A 15,830-nucleotide genomic window follows, 5' to 3' on the forward strand; every position below is an offset into this window, starting at 1 on the left:
AACAATTTAAACTGTGCTAACGCACTGATAGTGAAGTAAACTGATATTACCAGGGGCGATTTAAAAGTTTTTAGGAACCTAGGACAGTGTTCAGCGGGGGGTCCCAGTGCACTGAGGGATGTGGCGGGCTGTGAGAGAGTGTTAGGCCCTCTAACATTTGTGAGTAAGAGAGCAAATGAAGATATAGTTCAGAAAACAAATTGTTTTCGTTGCACTGAAAGCCTTAGGGCCCTCCACCATCTCATGCTAAACAATTTGCCTATACGCCTCGCGCGGGGCGCGTAAGCCGCGAGCTTCTGTTCCATGGCTTACCTCCTCTATGCCTTTATCCGCCCTGAATATGAAGTCTGCACAGTACACACATTTTATAGCCTTGGGGCAAATGAGGCATGTGCGTTATGTCGAACCTTCGGAATGCAGGCCTACAGTTTGTGAAGACGTGGAATTCATGACAAAGCCACTGTGTTATCTGACGGCGTGATGTAGAGGAAATTTCTGGGCTGGCAGTGTCATGCGGGTCAGTCTACATGATCTCTGCAGGTTATATTGCAGTGGACAACGCGTATTGTGATTACCTCGGAACACAGCTTAATTGACAGAACTAACCGATGAAAGAAGAATGAATCTGTTCACCGTTATTTATGTCGAGCGGAGCAGCGCCATAGCTCAAGCGGTTAGTCGCTGGCTTCCCACCGCGGCGGCTCGGATTCGATCCCGGTTCTGGTCAAGTGGGATTTGTGGTGGACAAAGTGGCGTTGGGGCAGGTTTTCTCCGAGTACTTCGGTTTCCCCTGCCAATCTTCATTCCACCAATTGCTCCACAATCACCCTCACCTATCATCTGGGGCTGGTACAATAGGCCAGAAGTGGCCGCAGTACAAGGGACTTAGTCCCACCCCACTAGCAATAAAAGAAAATATATATAAAAGCTGATACAAGGAAACCACTCAGCAACGCAAATTTGAGAAGACTGACATGCTCCATTGCCTGGAAGTTGAGTTTGCCGTTTCTTAAATTTGCGCTACTCCATTCAGTAACGTGTGTTCAACTCTGGCTGATAACAATTCTCCTAATTTTCGGTTGTGTTGCGGTTACCAGTTTCCTTGGTGTACCCTCGCTCTAAAAAAAATGAGGAACTCAGTCTCATGACCACTCTCCTTATACATTAACTGTCTAACCAAGCCTACTTCTGAACATACACACACGTCAGTTTTGAAGATGGAAGTAGTACGTTTCTCCGAAACATGTTTATTTACCTACAAAACTACACAGTATCACAGCTCAGAAGTCAACAAACTTGACAATCACCGCTGTGAAAACCTAAGCACTTATATATAAGAAATATAGGTCTAAAAGACGAAAGGAAATGACATCTGGATCTTAATGTACTCCTATTGGCTAAATTATTGTACCGATGTGTTCCCATTGTCATTTGTAATGTTCACTGTGGGAGAGCAAACTGAAGATGGATCAGACAAAGCTTCACAGTAACCTGCAATCATAATGAAAGGGTAGTTTATGTGTCTGAAAAAAATTTCAAGTAGCCCAACCGAATCACGACAGCTTAACACACATGCAGTAAACAGAAGCTGTTCTGCCATATTTAGTTAGTTATAGATACCAAAATAGACGACAAACACAATGGAAAATGGAAGAATTGGGATTAAATTAAAAATATTGTCAATAAGAAAATTCTTGAAGAAAGAAATCAAACAGAGAACGCAGGACGCAACAGCAGATAAACTTCCGTTTGTTCCATGTGTCACGTGCGGTGCCGCTGGATAGCGAGAATAAAAGGAAACTTGGTCTAGTTCATTCCTCTGCAGCAGAGCTCTGTGACTGGCTAGGTCACGCAGTGGGAAGAAGTGCCAGTTCATTATTAAGGCTCGTATATGCCTGTGTGTCCGCCGACCGCTGTTCAATTGACGGATTCCCCTCTGTTTGCAACGACGTTCTGCTTCACTCCGTCCTCATACTTTTCAGTTTCCCAGCACCAGAAGCATCAACTTGGCGGAGTGTGAACTTCTGAAGTGGGGGCGTCATTAGCGCCAGTCACTTTTTGTAGTAAAATGAAATAAGTAGCCTAATTTTATTGAAGTAATTAGCCATTGTGGAGGAAGTAAAAAAAAACACTCCGTGATTTTAGTCCGCAAGCGAAGTATACCGACCGAGCGACCGCCGCTTGTCGGCGAAGTTAGTGCCAACTTTTGCGGATAGAGGGTGTCGCGTGGTCAGCGCAACGAATTCCCACGGCCGTTAATTTCGGTTTTCTAGACCGGGGCCGCTATTTCCTTGAAATAGCTCCTCAATTATCATCACGAGGCTGAGTGAACCCCGTTCCAGACCCACTACTACTCTGAAAAAATATTGTAATACCGGGAATCCAACCCGGACCTCTAGATCTGTAGCCAAGAAACTGTGGAGGAAGGAAGGAGGATAAGAGGATTTAAAGAGAAATTCCCTTCTTAGACGCTTGGAACTTAGACTAATAAACTGAAGCTCATTACAATGAATCTTACATTTCGGAATTGGAAGAGGGTCCAAGAATATGTCTAACAGCATAATTTGACATCGCTTGTTTGGATTATTAATAAACACCAAGATTTTATCGGCATAAAGTAAAATAAGAAAGCAGCTATCTTTCTGTTTGGTTACAATTACGAAGGTCGCAGTGAACATTAAATTTGTCACGGAGAACTCAAACATGTATTAACTACAAATTGTAAGTGAAAAGCGTTTTGTGACAGAAATTATGTTATGACGGTGTAGCGAAATATTGTGGTTATGTCTGCCAGTTCATTTAGATAAAGTATGAGAGCAAATTATCAGTAGACGTTACAAGAAACTGTCAGGAGGTTGTATAAGATTACTTTGTTAACTGAGCTAACCTCTACGCACCAGAAACACTTTGGACCTGGAGTGGATAAAATAATAATAATTTGATTTTAGCAAACTGTAATCGCTTGTATGTTCTCATCGGCATAAATGCGAAGATGATCATGACTTGTCAGTTCTGCTGCCCTAAACTCTGTGACTTGAGTCCGTAAGAGAAATTTATCTTTTTGTTTTGGTCGCTTTATGTATGGGTCTGCAGTTGTACAACAGAGCTGCGACACATATCAACTTAGCTAAAGAATCGTTGGATGGGCTGTGCAGGATGTGAGGGGCAGTGATTGTGATTTATTTTGAGTCACTAACCATCCCTAGGACCGCCTCTGTGGTCAGAGTTCCTGGCTGCATATCCAGAAGCCCGGGTTCGATTCCGGTGATACCAGATTTCCTGAAACAGTAGTGGGTCTGCAACGGGGTTCACTCAGCCTAGTGAGAATAATTGAGGAGCTATTTTCCTGGAAATAGCGGCTCCGGTCTAGAAAACCGAAATTAACTGCCTGGTGATTCGTTGCACTGACCACGCGACACCCTCTATCCACTAAATTTGGCATTAATTTCGCCGACAAGCGGCGGTCGCTCGGTAGGTATAGTTGGCTTGCGGACTAAACCCAAGAATTTTTTTTTTGTTTTGAATTTGTTTCTGCATTTGTACAACAGAGCTGAGACATATGTCAACTTAGCTACTTATATAAAATTAGCTAAAGAATCGTTGGAAGGTGTGGATGATGTGGGGGTCAGTGGTTGTGTCTTATTTTGAGTGACTAACCCTCCCTAGTTCAGGGATTACGTATCAACTTCAGACGTTACTTGACAATTTAAACTATTGACAAGGAAGCAATTTTGACCTTCTTGAACTCACTGTTCAAAATATGTGTAGGGGCACTGGCAGAAACCACGAAAGACATTAATAAGCACAGACAATGACTACACTCGGCACTGGCACAACAGAACTAAAGGCGAGATATAACAGCTCGGCTTAATGGAGACAGTGGAGTGGTTCTTTCCAATTCTCTTAAAATTACAAAGCCGCTATCATGGGATTGTTACCACAGGAAGAGAAAGTTGCTCATAATTATAATTTTGTAATCACTTTTAAGCTTTTTAGAAAATTCTGAAATTTAAAATAACATGTCAAAACACGAAATACGAACCTCGATTTTCTACACCACCTTAATTAACACACGGAGAGTTGTGAAGGACGTTACTGATATAAGAAAGGCCCAGTTGAAGGTAAGATCCTAGTATTAGCTGCACAAGAATGAATAGGATCATGATACACCTCACAGCCGAATTTAGAACCGAGGATCCATGGCAGACGATGTAGGAACATCACTATTGCATCGCGAATTTGAGTCCAGTGTTAAGGATAATTGGATGTAGACCCACGGTAAAAAGCGAAGTAATTTTACTTAATGTTACTTCACTGACTAATGTGACTGGGCTGAGTGCCCACTCTCTATTAAAATGAAATCAGTTTTTGTTAAGTCTTGCTGTGAAGAGACATTTATATAAATCTGCCTGGGGGCCAGTCGCAGCGGTTATGAAAGTTGACGCATAAGAAATTAAATGCGTGTCGAGTCAAAACATTTCCCATTTTCTTGAGTGTACCTTGGCTCCGAAAGCCAAGAAGTTATGACAATAGAGTTACACGTACTGTAAGGCTGCTCACCACGCTAGACACCCTCAAAACCAAAATGTAGGCGCTATCATTTTCTATCAATGTTGGATTTGACATGTCTAGCGGCTAGAATATTTGGTTCAGTTATCCCTATTACGAGGAACAAATGAATGAGATGGTGGACGATTTTCACAAGAAATTGTTATTAATTGAGGGGATGGGCAGAGGGGTAATCTGTTCCCGATGCTACTTAATACATGGACGGTGTTGTAATGAAATTACAAAATAAAGTACAAGGTGCGAGAATTTAATTCCCGGAATGGCAGTGTTAAAGCAAAACCTGCTTACCCGCGCACTAACAGCTGCTTTCGCCACTAGGCTGTCGGACTTTCTTTCGAAATTCTATTGTGAATAGCAGAAATCGTAGCTTTTAGTGAGGCGTTTTGAGGACCGACGTTGCTTCTAGATTTAATTATCGGAGCTGGTAGTCGGGAGTCAAGAACTCACAGGTTGAATATCGCTCACTTTTGTTTGTAGTTAGGGAACACAATGTATTTGTACACTCCTAACCTTCACACTGCTGGTCACGGTAGCCGAGCGGTCTAAGGCATGCACTGTCTTCGCTCGCTGGGAAGCTGGGATCGTGGGTTCGAATCCCACTCAGGGCATGGATGTTTGTGTACGTTTTTCTATGTTTGTGGACAGGTAGAGGCCTTGCGATGAGCTGATCACTCGCCCAAGGAGTCCTACCGTATGTGTAAGATCTAGAAAAACCGAAGTGAACGGAGTTCATGGAGGTAGGCCTAGGCCAACTGGGGCTGTAATATCCAGTTAGAATCTTGAGGGGGACGTCATGAGTTCAAGTTATGAAACTGGGGAGGGACGCCTTCCTGCAGAGGAACTTCGTTTAAGAGCTACATACCTTTCAGTGGTCGAGTTAGGATACGCCTGAGCACCACCCGGCTCCAAATTCTAATTCCTAAACTTTGTAAAAATTTCTGCTTTCGAAACTAATGAATTTCACGGAAACAGATATTTGACAATTCCAGTGATGAACAATATACAGTGTTTCGGAACAGTGAACGCGAGGCAGTTCTAAAAAGCGGTTACGGCGAGCTTAATTGCCGCAGGAAGCCGTCTGCAAGCCCAATCGAAAGTCCGAAATATTGTCACGTGTAGGGTGATACGCGTGGCAGAAATAAATGATTCCAATTCAGATGATTGGATTTATTGTCACTTCGGTTACACACCCTCCCTTTAATTACAATTAACACAGCGCCATTGCTGATTTACACAATTTACAGTTCACCGTTGCGCACGCACTAGGATTCTTCGTCTTCACTTGTTGTCTCCTCGCAAAGGATCTCAACAAAGAAACTAGGGCTTCAAATCACTATGAAATCCTCTTTTCATTTCGTCTTCAAACACTCTGTATTCCTCTGTCCTATTCTGTACTCATTTAATCTACAAGCCCCAATCTGGTCCTTGCACTCTCAACTACTAAACCCTGTTCGACTCTTTTTCCGTGACGGGTTAGTTTCCGTTACGTTGCTCAGTAGCGGACATGGCATGGACCCCATTGAAAACAAGCTATTTCGCCAATCCATTAGCGCGATACTTGTTGTCTAGAAACGAACTATAAATAGTCGTCCTACTGTTGCGTGACCTAGCAAAAGCCTATTTACCAAGGATCTCTCTTCGAGGGAACTTGTTTACAAACCCGTTGCCTAGCAATGGGTGTACGTGTAACAATACTGACAGCGTCGTTATATAAGTTATAAACATAAAACTGACACGGAAAGGAAAAACACTTTAAAATATGCTTGTAAGTATCACATAAATTTCAATATGACGAGTACTACCTTCTACGTACTAATGTCTTATATTTTGGTTCAAGTACATCGAAGTTCCTCCGAAATGACGGCGGGCTTCGATCGAAATACAGGGAGTTAAAAAAGGTAAAAATCTTACACTTCATAGTCATCGCAGTGGGACCCTGTAATGCTCTTAATTTCATAACAAAAAGAATTTAAATTTATTACATCTGTTTTCAATTACTTGAGCTTTACCTCTTTGTTAAATGATGTACTGGATGCCCTGATAATACCCATTTTATGTCCTTAATTCTGGTGATGACACGTGAGCAGTTTGTATTTGAAATATTCTTCTTCAGACCAAACGGTTTAATAGCTTCGAACATAGCTACTCCTTTTTATTTAGCATATCTATATTATTGCATAACAAATTAAAATCATCAGTGTAAATCAGAGAATTACGGGCCCCACTTCAGTCTAGACCCTCTTGATGTTAAAATGTATAAATTATGTATTCTAAAGCGAAATGAAAACTCAATGAAGATAAAGCACCCCCTACTTTCGGATCGATTGCAGCAGAGAAGACGAAAGTTCTTTTTTCCTTGGCACTACAGCCCCAGTGGGCCTAGGCCTACCCCCATGAACTTCTCCGTTCAATTTGGTTTTTCTAGATCTTACACATTCGGTAGGACTCCTTGGGCGAGTGATCAGCTCGTCGCAAGGCCTCTACCTGTACACAAACACAGAAAGACGCACACACACAAACTAGACATCCATGCCCTGAGTGGGATTCAAACCCAGGATCCCTGCTTCCAAGCGAGCGAAGACAGTACATGCCTTAGACCGTTCGACTACCGTGATCGTCAGACGAAAGATTTTTGTTTTTTTTTTTCCTTGGCACTACAGCCCCAGTGGGTCTAGGCCTACCTCCATGAACTTCTCCGTTCACAGACGAAAGTTCACCTATACGAAATTCAGCATAAGTTTCGTTTAAACGCGTACTGATTATCCTAATTTGTTTCATGGCTACAGTAAATTCAGCAACGATATTGCACAATTCTTCTATCCTGATTAAGTCACAAGCTCTCAGTGTCTACGTGATGCAACCAAGGAGTGTATTTCTAACTTCCCCAGTACCTCACGTCCATACAAGCCGTACGAGTAATCAATATTGCGCATCACACACCCCATCGGCGATTCCCAATAATTTTGTCTACATATGTAGTTGAATTGCAAAAAGACTAGTTAAACTTCTGTACTCTGTCGATGAGAATGAAATTACTCAATAATTATCAACCCTAATCTTGTCTCCCTTTTCATTATGCATTTTTATACGATGTGCATGAATCGAACACTTAGAAAGAGATTATCATGACAGATTGTCTGTCTGTATGTCTCTCCATCCGTGCCTGGATATTTCAACTTTAGAATCACTGGATAAAATCTTATATGAGATTTAATGTGGGGGGTGCATATGTTTAGTGTTATCCTGCAACCGGTAATAACTACGCTGAAGATACATTCACTTGTACGGTCGGAGAGACACTAGCGCCATTGCCTGCATACGGTAAACATGATAACCAAAATTAACCACGGTTACGAAGATACTGTCGCTTGGAAGGGTTGTGCGCGTGGGTTATAAGAGGGGGTTTGGATTGGGTGATTGGATTCACTGCACCTTATACATTCACAACTCGGGACTATAGGTAATACAGCGCTATCGCTGGTCCACACACTTTACAGCTCACCGTTACACACGCACTAGGTTCCGCAGTCTTCACTAGTCGTATCCTGGCAACGGATTTATAATATTCTCACTGTCACTTCAAATTACGTATGAAGTCTTGTTTTCACAGCCCAATTCCTTTCTTGCCATTTCTTTTGAATCACCTTCGACTGTCATCACCAGAACTCGGCCCACTTCTGAACAACTCAATCAAATGAACTCTCTAACTTCTGACAATTGACTCTCAAACGTTAAAGTCAAAGTCCCATTGCGACTGGCGGTCAGTCAGTCAGTAAGTCTTGGTGTCGAGCCTCATCTTGGGCTCATGACCAGATATTTATTACTGTGTGACAGTTAAGGTCTTGTTCTTTTTTGTGTAGCGCCCTCTTTGACGAGATGATGGGACTGTCATTTGTACATGCTGCTGGTCCTTGCCAGCACAGTCTTTTTCGGGTCGGAGTCGCTTGAAAATCGAGATCATATTTTACTGTCTCGGATCTGAGACTTCCCTTTTCGTCGCCTCCTACGACTCGCAGGGTCACGATGGAGGTATTCGACCCCGCCTCCACACGGGTTACTCATAAATGACCTTCTTTGTCTCTTAATAACCCCTCGGTACGGACCACGAAAATAATACAACCTATTTTATTTTTAGAAACACTTGTTTACTGATCGGTTGCCTAGCAATGGTCATCCTATTTTTGGGGATTTGCGCTTCCGTGGGAATATGTTTACAGAGTCTTTGCCTAGCAATGGGTATACACATCACAATATTAACCTTATTAATAACATGAATTATGGTAAAATGATAATAGCATCTCCAGAGACAATAGTAGCTAAAGTAACCATAATAATGAATTATTATGGGATGTGGGAATTTTGCTTCTGGTTTTGTATGGGTGTGAAACTTTGTCTCTGACATTAAGGGAAGAACATAGACTCAGCAGGGTACTGAATGGAGATGGTGAGTGGGATCGAATGTAATAACATTCATACCAAACAATCCAAGAACTCAAACTATCTGTAGGTGGGCCAGACACAGAACCTGGAGCTACATAGATTTCTGCAGGAGTATGAACTGTTGTTGGTAAGGTGAATGGTTTCAAATGCCTCCTTATTAAGTTTATTCTTATATTCATCAATCATCTTCAATTTCCTAACTAGTTCATCTTCCTTCATTAGAAGTGGTGTAATATGTTCTATACAGTTGAAGCAAACTCCGTGGTTTAAGTCCGCAAGCGAACTACACCGACCGAGCGACCGCCGCTTGTCGGCGAAGTTAGTGCAAAATTTTTCGAATAGAGGATGTCGCGTGGTCAGTGAAAAGAATCCCCACTGCCGTTAATCTCGGTGTTCTAGACAGGAACCGCCATTACCTTGAAATACCTCCTCAATTACCATCATGAGGCTGAGTGGACCCGTTTTGAAACAGCGTCTTTATATTTGCTAGGAATAAGCACAGACTCTTCTTGTGAACATGTGAAGATTTTAGCTCATACTTTACACAGAACATGTACCCTTCTCGTTATATTAACACCCTCACACCCAGAGGTCTCTCTAGCACGTAAGTACTGCAGTCATGTCTAGATACACATGTTTCTGTAACACGTGAAATGACGGACATGGGATAACTCTCAGTACAGGAATGATACTGTGACGTGCCACCTAAAAGCCGGAATATCGAAGTCGGAAAAGACAGAGACGTCCACTGCCGGGCAACGGCTAAATAAGTGTTTCTCCCGAGGCAACTAATGTGCTAGAAATGGAATCAGACCGTCCGACTACCAAAGACAACAGCGGACAGAAGGCTGAGTCAGCAGAGCTGAGATCTGAGGACAGTTCCGGAGGCTACAGCCAAGGAGAGTGAATACAGATTCGAGAGTCGAAAACAGAACAGAGAAGCAGAAGTTCAAGAACCAACCAGGCAGTGAGGGCAGTGAGGAAAATAAGGGATTAGTCCTCAAGAAGGAATTCAACGTGTGAACTGAGGAATTCTCATATAATTGTAGTTTAAATATCCAATAAACTTAGTGATCGAGTGTAGAATCCACAATTATTAGTCACGCGGTTCCCCTTACAAGTGACAATAGAATGAAAAATTATGTAAAAATTTATCTCTCGCTTGATTTACAGGGGATTGTATACCGAAGGCTAACTGCGCAGTTTTTTCTCTAAATTAAAAAAAAAAACTGAAAATATCTCTTGTTTGCCACAGAGGCTCTTTATTCTTGTACACCAGAACGTGCATTTCTAACAGAGAACTGTAGCGCCTTTGGCGGCTAAAAAGATAAGTATTAAAAGTGTACATGCACTTATGTTGAAAAAATCGGTATGCATAACAGCAATTGAAATGCTTAATACTCTTCATCTCTGTTGCAAGTACAGAGTAATTTTAATCTGTTAATAAACTTCATATAATTTTGGACCAGGGGGTCACATCCCGCTTGAGGGATGGATTATATCCGTATTTTGTGTATTTCTGTTCACTTTTCTGCTGGACTGAAATCAAATTCAGAAATTTCTCCGAAATATTAAAGTTAAAATGATTCGTGATTCTGAACCAGAGGAGACTACAGGACTGATTAAGTAGCACATTAAAATATTTGTATAGAATTCCCAATGGTCTTACTCAGTAAGGGGAAGATGGATAGGTTGTGCCCTACGTGTCTTTGCTGATAAAATTACCATTACTACTTTAGCACTGAACAACGTGCTCCCGGATATGCGACTTACAACCATCGTGACAAACATATCGAGCTGGTTTGGTTAAGTGTTTGAAAAATTGCTACGTTCTGATTTCATTAAGAGTGAAATAGCCCTAGGAATGTGCTATTTCATATCTCCTCTTGGAGACTCTCTATAATAATAGTGTTCAGAGCGCAGGCAGATTGGACATTCATTTTGCCGTCAGCAACTTCCTGCGAAATGGGCCACTTGCCAAGAAAAACATTGCTGTAAGGCCAGAACTGCTAGCACACATGTTTAACCTTTCGTTAATTATTAATCAAATATTGTACTCATCATCATAGAAGATATTCAAAATCTCTGCCCTGTGTTGGGAGATATATCTAATTTTTTAAACAGATTTCGGGAAACTTGTTTCAATTCACCTTGATGAATGTTGTAAATTGCTTCACGAATATTCTGTTTTCGAGCCTCTATATCATGTGGATTATTGGCATAGAAGACACTCTTGAATTTTGCCCAAAAACAAAAATCATGAGGGTTTAGATCTGGGGATCTAGGAGGCCAACAAACCCTTGCTAATAATTTTAACTTTCCCATTAATTCCCCAAACACACCGCGTCAAGCTAGTATAGTTTCCTTAGCTGTGTGGGGTTGCTCCGTCTTGCATAAAATATCGAATCTTTCTTCCGCAGGTGTCAATTAACGAAAAATGGATTGAATATTTCATTAATGTATCGTTGAGCATCAAGTGTTCCTTCATAAAATATCGGTCCAATGATACGGTTTGCGCTAATCACACACCAAACGCCTATGGTCGTAAAGCGGAAGTTGAAAAGGGAATGATGATGAGTGTGGGCTCCAGCGGACTGTAAAGTGAGTGAATTAGTGAATCGGTCGTAATTATAGTCACGGATCTGTAAGAGTTAAACAAATCCATTTTTTTTCCTTGGCACTACAGCCCCAGTGGGCCTAGGCCTACCTCCATGAACTCCGTTCACTTCGGTTTTTCTAGATCTTACACATACGGAAGGACTCCTTGGGCGGGTGATCAGCTCGTCGCAAGGCCTCTACCTGTAGACAAACACAGAAAAACGCACACAAACATCCATGTCCTGAGTGGGATTCGAACCCACGATCCCGGCTTCCGAGCGAGCGAAAACAGTACATGCCTTAGACCGGTAGGCTACCGTGACCGGCAAAACAAATCCAATTACCAATCCAAATCTCATCTATAATCACTCAATCACGTGATAACTGGTATCAGAATTAGGATTGGATTGACCAGGTTAACTGGACTGGATATGGCTGGTTCAGTCGAACTCAGGCAAGAAGGAACAAATACTGGAACAGCCTTCGGAAAATAAGAAATGATGGTAAACATGTAAGCTATTTGGAAAGGATAGCTTTAAGGAAGGATCGATCGTGAAACAAATAACTATATAACGACCGTTATTAGGCAACAGCCCCTAAACCGCAACAGAGAAAAGGTGTTTTCTATGCCGTCCGTGTCTAGCTGGATAGTTAGGAGTGAGTTCAGTAAGAGAGTTGATTGGTTGGTAACAGTGAGTTAAAGAAATGATGAAGTTCAGTCATTGTGATCCGATGCTGTTAAAAGCTGATAGCTGAGGCCGGGGAAATTTCGGGAACCCAGAGGAAGAAGAGCGTCCGCGGTTGGAAGCCGCTACCAAGCAATGCCAGTGAAGACGCAGCAGTCTAAGAAGCCTTCAGTGTATACACTAGTGAACTAGTGAAACGGTTATAATTACTTATAGTCATGTATCTGTAAGAGTTCTATAAATCAAATTGCCAATCAAAACCCTGTCTATAGTCACTGAAATAGTGATAATAAGAAGTAATCAATTTGGGTAGGAATTAATTAGGAGAACTGCATCATCTAAACACATTTTGGAATGGCCGCGCCATAGCTCAAGCGGTTAGTCGCTGGCTTCACTCCGCGGCGGCCCGGGTTCGATCCCGGGTCTGGTTAAGTGGAATTTGTGGTGGACAAAGTGGCGCTGGGGCGGGATTTCTCCGAGTACTTCGGTTTCCCTTACCAATCTTCATTCCACCAAATTCTCCATCATCATAATCACCAGGGGCAGGCTACAATAGGCCAATCAGTGGCCGCCGTGCCGAGTGGACACAGTTGGACTCCACCCCCCACTAAACGAATTATAAAAGAACAACATATTTTGGATACTTCAATATTTCATCATGTAACTATATTACAATTCTTGTCTTTAATTGTCCCAGATTGCATCTGACACAAAATATACGATTCTTTTAACAAAAAGTGAACTGTACTATAATTTGCTTTGCACCTTGTGAGAAAATTTTTACAATAAAATATAAAAACTATAGATGGGTTAGAGGGAAAGAGCCCCCTGATTCCAATTGGATATGGAGCCGTGTGGTGTCAGAGCCGACCTGGACGCCGGGAATTAAACCTGTTCCTGAGTTATCCCTACTCCTAGCTCTATGGATTGGTTCATACAAAAATTATATATTGATAACCACTTTTGACAACTTCTGAAATCCGAAAAAAATGTTTATGAATATTTATATTTACATTACAAATTTTACTATATGATTCTAAAGTTCTTATACGTACTTATGTGTATAAATATTTATTTCTGTTGTTGGTATAATATATGCCTACTGAGCGCAAGGAAACGGGCTAACACAATTCTTAAAGCCTTGAAAAAGGCAGTTTGAGCCCCAGACTGCAATAAATTTTCTTGAGCGGAGGTTTAATATCTCCCCTCAAATATGAGGACAGGAGTTGGAATTCAGGACTATGCGAGCATGAAATACACGAGTATATGGTTTCTTATGAAATAAAAAGTTCGCCAAAAGTGCATAACGTATTCTTCCTTCTTCCTTGTGCATATTAACAAATTAAAAAATAAACTTCAAAATAAATATTAATCGACTTTTACTCCCAACTTCCATCACTGATGACCTCACCACAGCGTTATGGCAACAGACGGCGTCCAGCCATATACAAAGGCAAGTACTGGATACAGTCATTGGTAGCTTTCGCGCAAGCGCACTTTTCACATTGCTCATATCATTTCTGCGCATCCCAATATTCCGTTGGCCCGTTCTTCTAGATCCTGCTCTTTTCCCACAGGAAACAAAAACAAGGTAATTTAACCGATAATCAAGGAACTACTTTCATGTAAGCAGACGTTAGAAAGACACACTACTTCTCAGAAATCTGGTAGCACTAGGAATCGAACCCGGTCTTCTGATCTGTAGCCAGGAACTCTGACCACTTTATCACAGAGGCGATCACTGCCGTTGCACATAAAGGACAAATATAGATGAAGCCAAAATCAGACTCAAGTTCTTTCTTTGTACTGGTTTAAAAGCCCAGTAAAATCGTTTTCTTGGTACTGCGGAATTATTCTCATTGCAAAATTTCTATTTCTATACATTTCTCATTTAAAATTATTTTCTACCTTAATTTCCTTTCTTATAACTGAATAAGGCTTACGGATTCCTCACGATATCTGTGCGTGTCCCCCCCCCCCTTTTTTTTTTAATTGNGTCCAGTGATTGAGGCTAGCTCTTTCTAAGGGACCCAACTGAATAGGTGTTTTCCTTCACCTGAGGACGGAAACAGATCCAGTTTCCGAAACGTCGTGTTTTTATTTGTTATCTTAAAAACCAGGACGATGGATAAAGTCCAGAAACCCAATATGTCAGTGTATTACGCCATAGGATTGATGCAATTTGCCATTTTGAGCCGATTGCCTTGAACGTATTCTTCTGGTCTGCCTTGAGTTATAATTGGAACCGATTGGAACGGAGTCAACAGCACGGCCTCTGATACTGTGCAGTCTCCGTCAGAAGGCGGCTAACCGTGTGCAGTAATGTATTTTTTTTTTTTTTTTGCTAGTGGGGTGGGACTAAGTCCCTTGCACTGCGGCCACTTCTGGCCTATTGTACCAGCCCCAGATGATAGGTGAAGGTGATTGTGGAGCAACTGGTGGAATGAAGATTGGCAGGGGAAACCGAAGTACTCGGAAAAAACCTGATCCAGCTCCACTTTGTCCACCACAAATCCCACTTGATCAGACCCCGGGCCGCCGCGGTGGGAAGCTAGCGACTAACCGCTTGAGCTATGGTGCGGCCATGCAGTAATGTAACTTACTTCCGTTTACCATAACGAGATGCTTTTTTTTTATATATCTCCAGAAGTTATTACCTTCTACTTTCAAAAACTTCCTGCAGCTCTTTATGCTTTTCTCTCGGAATTTTTACGTTTTTGCATATTTAGTATTGCGTATCAGTTAAAAATATTTATATGTATTTTCCTCTTGAAATCTCGGCATAAGCGTCAACTTGCCTTTTCTTTAAGGCATTCACCATTAAAGGAAAGTAAGAGTTTGTGACTGATATAGATCTGAATCAGAATTTATTATACTCATTTCAGAATTTTTACACTTTCCTTGCATATTAAGCATTGCATATCAGTGCACTCTATTTATATTTCCTCTCTTTTTGAAAACTCTGCGAAGTGTCGACTTTCCCTTTCTTTAATGCATTCGTATTTAAATTAAAATTAGAAAGTTGTAGCAGATATAGATCTAAGTGGAGAAATAATAATTTATGGCTGCTACAAAAACTGTTAACGAAATAATATTTTTGGAATAAAACGTAAGAGAAATACTGCTCAGAAAGCATCTGAAAGAAATTCACATAGTAAAGCCTTTATACACGAGCCATTTTATGGAGTCATCGACCCATATCTGAGCAGGGTGGCAAGGTGGCTTTGCGCAACCATGGCGCCACTGAATCTCCCAGCTCCAATTTCATATCTTCTCAGTCGAACTCAGGTCATCACGGCGACTGGAGGAGCAGTGGTCGCCGCTCGCGTCTGCATGGCCTTGCCGTAGGTTAAGCAAGAAGAAGCGCAGGCTATGGGTTCAGTCTCTTGTCAGTTGAATTCAGTGTGGAGGCGGGAACGAACACCTCCACCGTGACCCTGCGAGTCGTAGGAGGCAAAGGAAAGGGAAGTCTCAAATCTGAGACACTAAAATATGATCTCACGGGACTCGGACCCAAGAATGACTGCGCTAGCAAGG

Source organism: Cryptotermes secundus, unplaced genomic scaffold (genome assembly GCF_002891405.2).
Source record: "Cryptotermes secundus unplaced genomic scaffold, Csec_1.0 scaffold443, whole genome shotgun sequence".
Taxonomy (NCBI): domain Eukaryota; kingdom Metazoa; phylum Arthropoda; class Insecta; order Blattodea; family Kalotermitidae; genus Cryptotermes; species Cryptotermes secundus.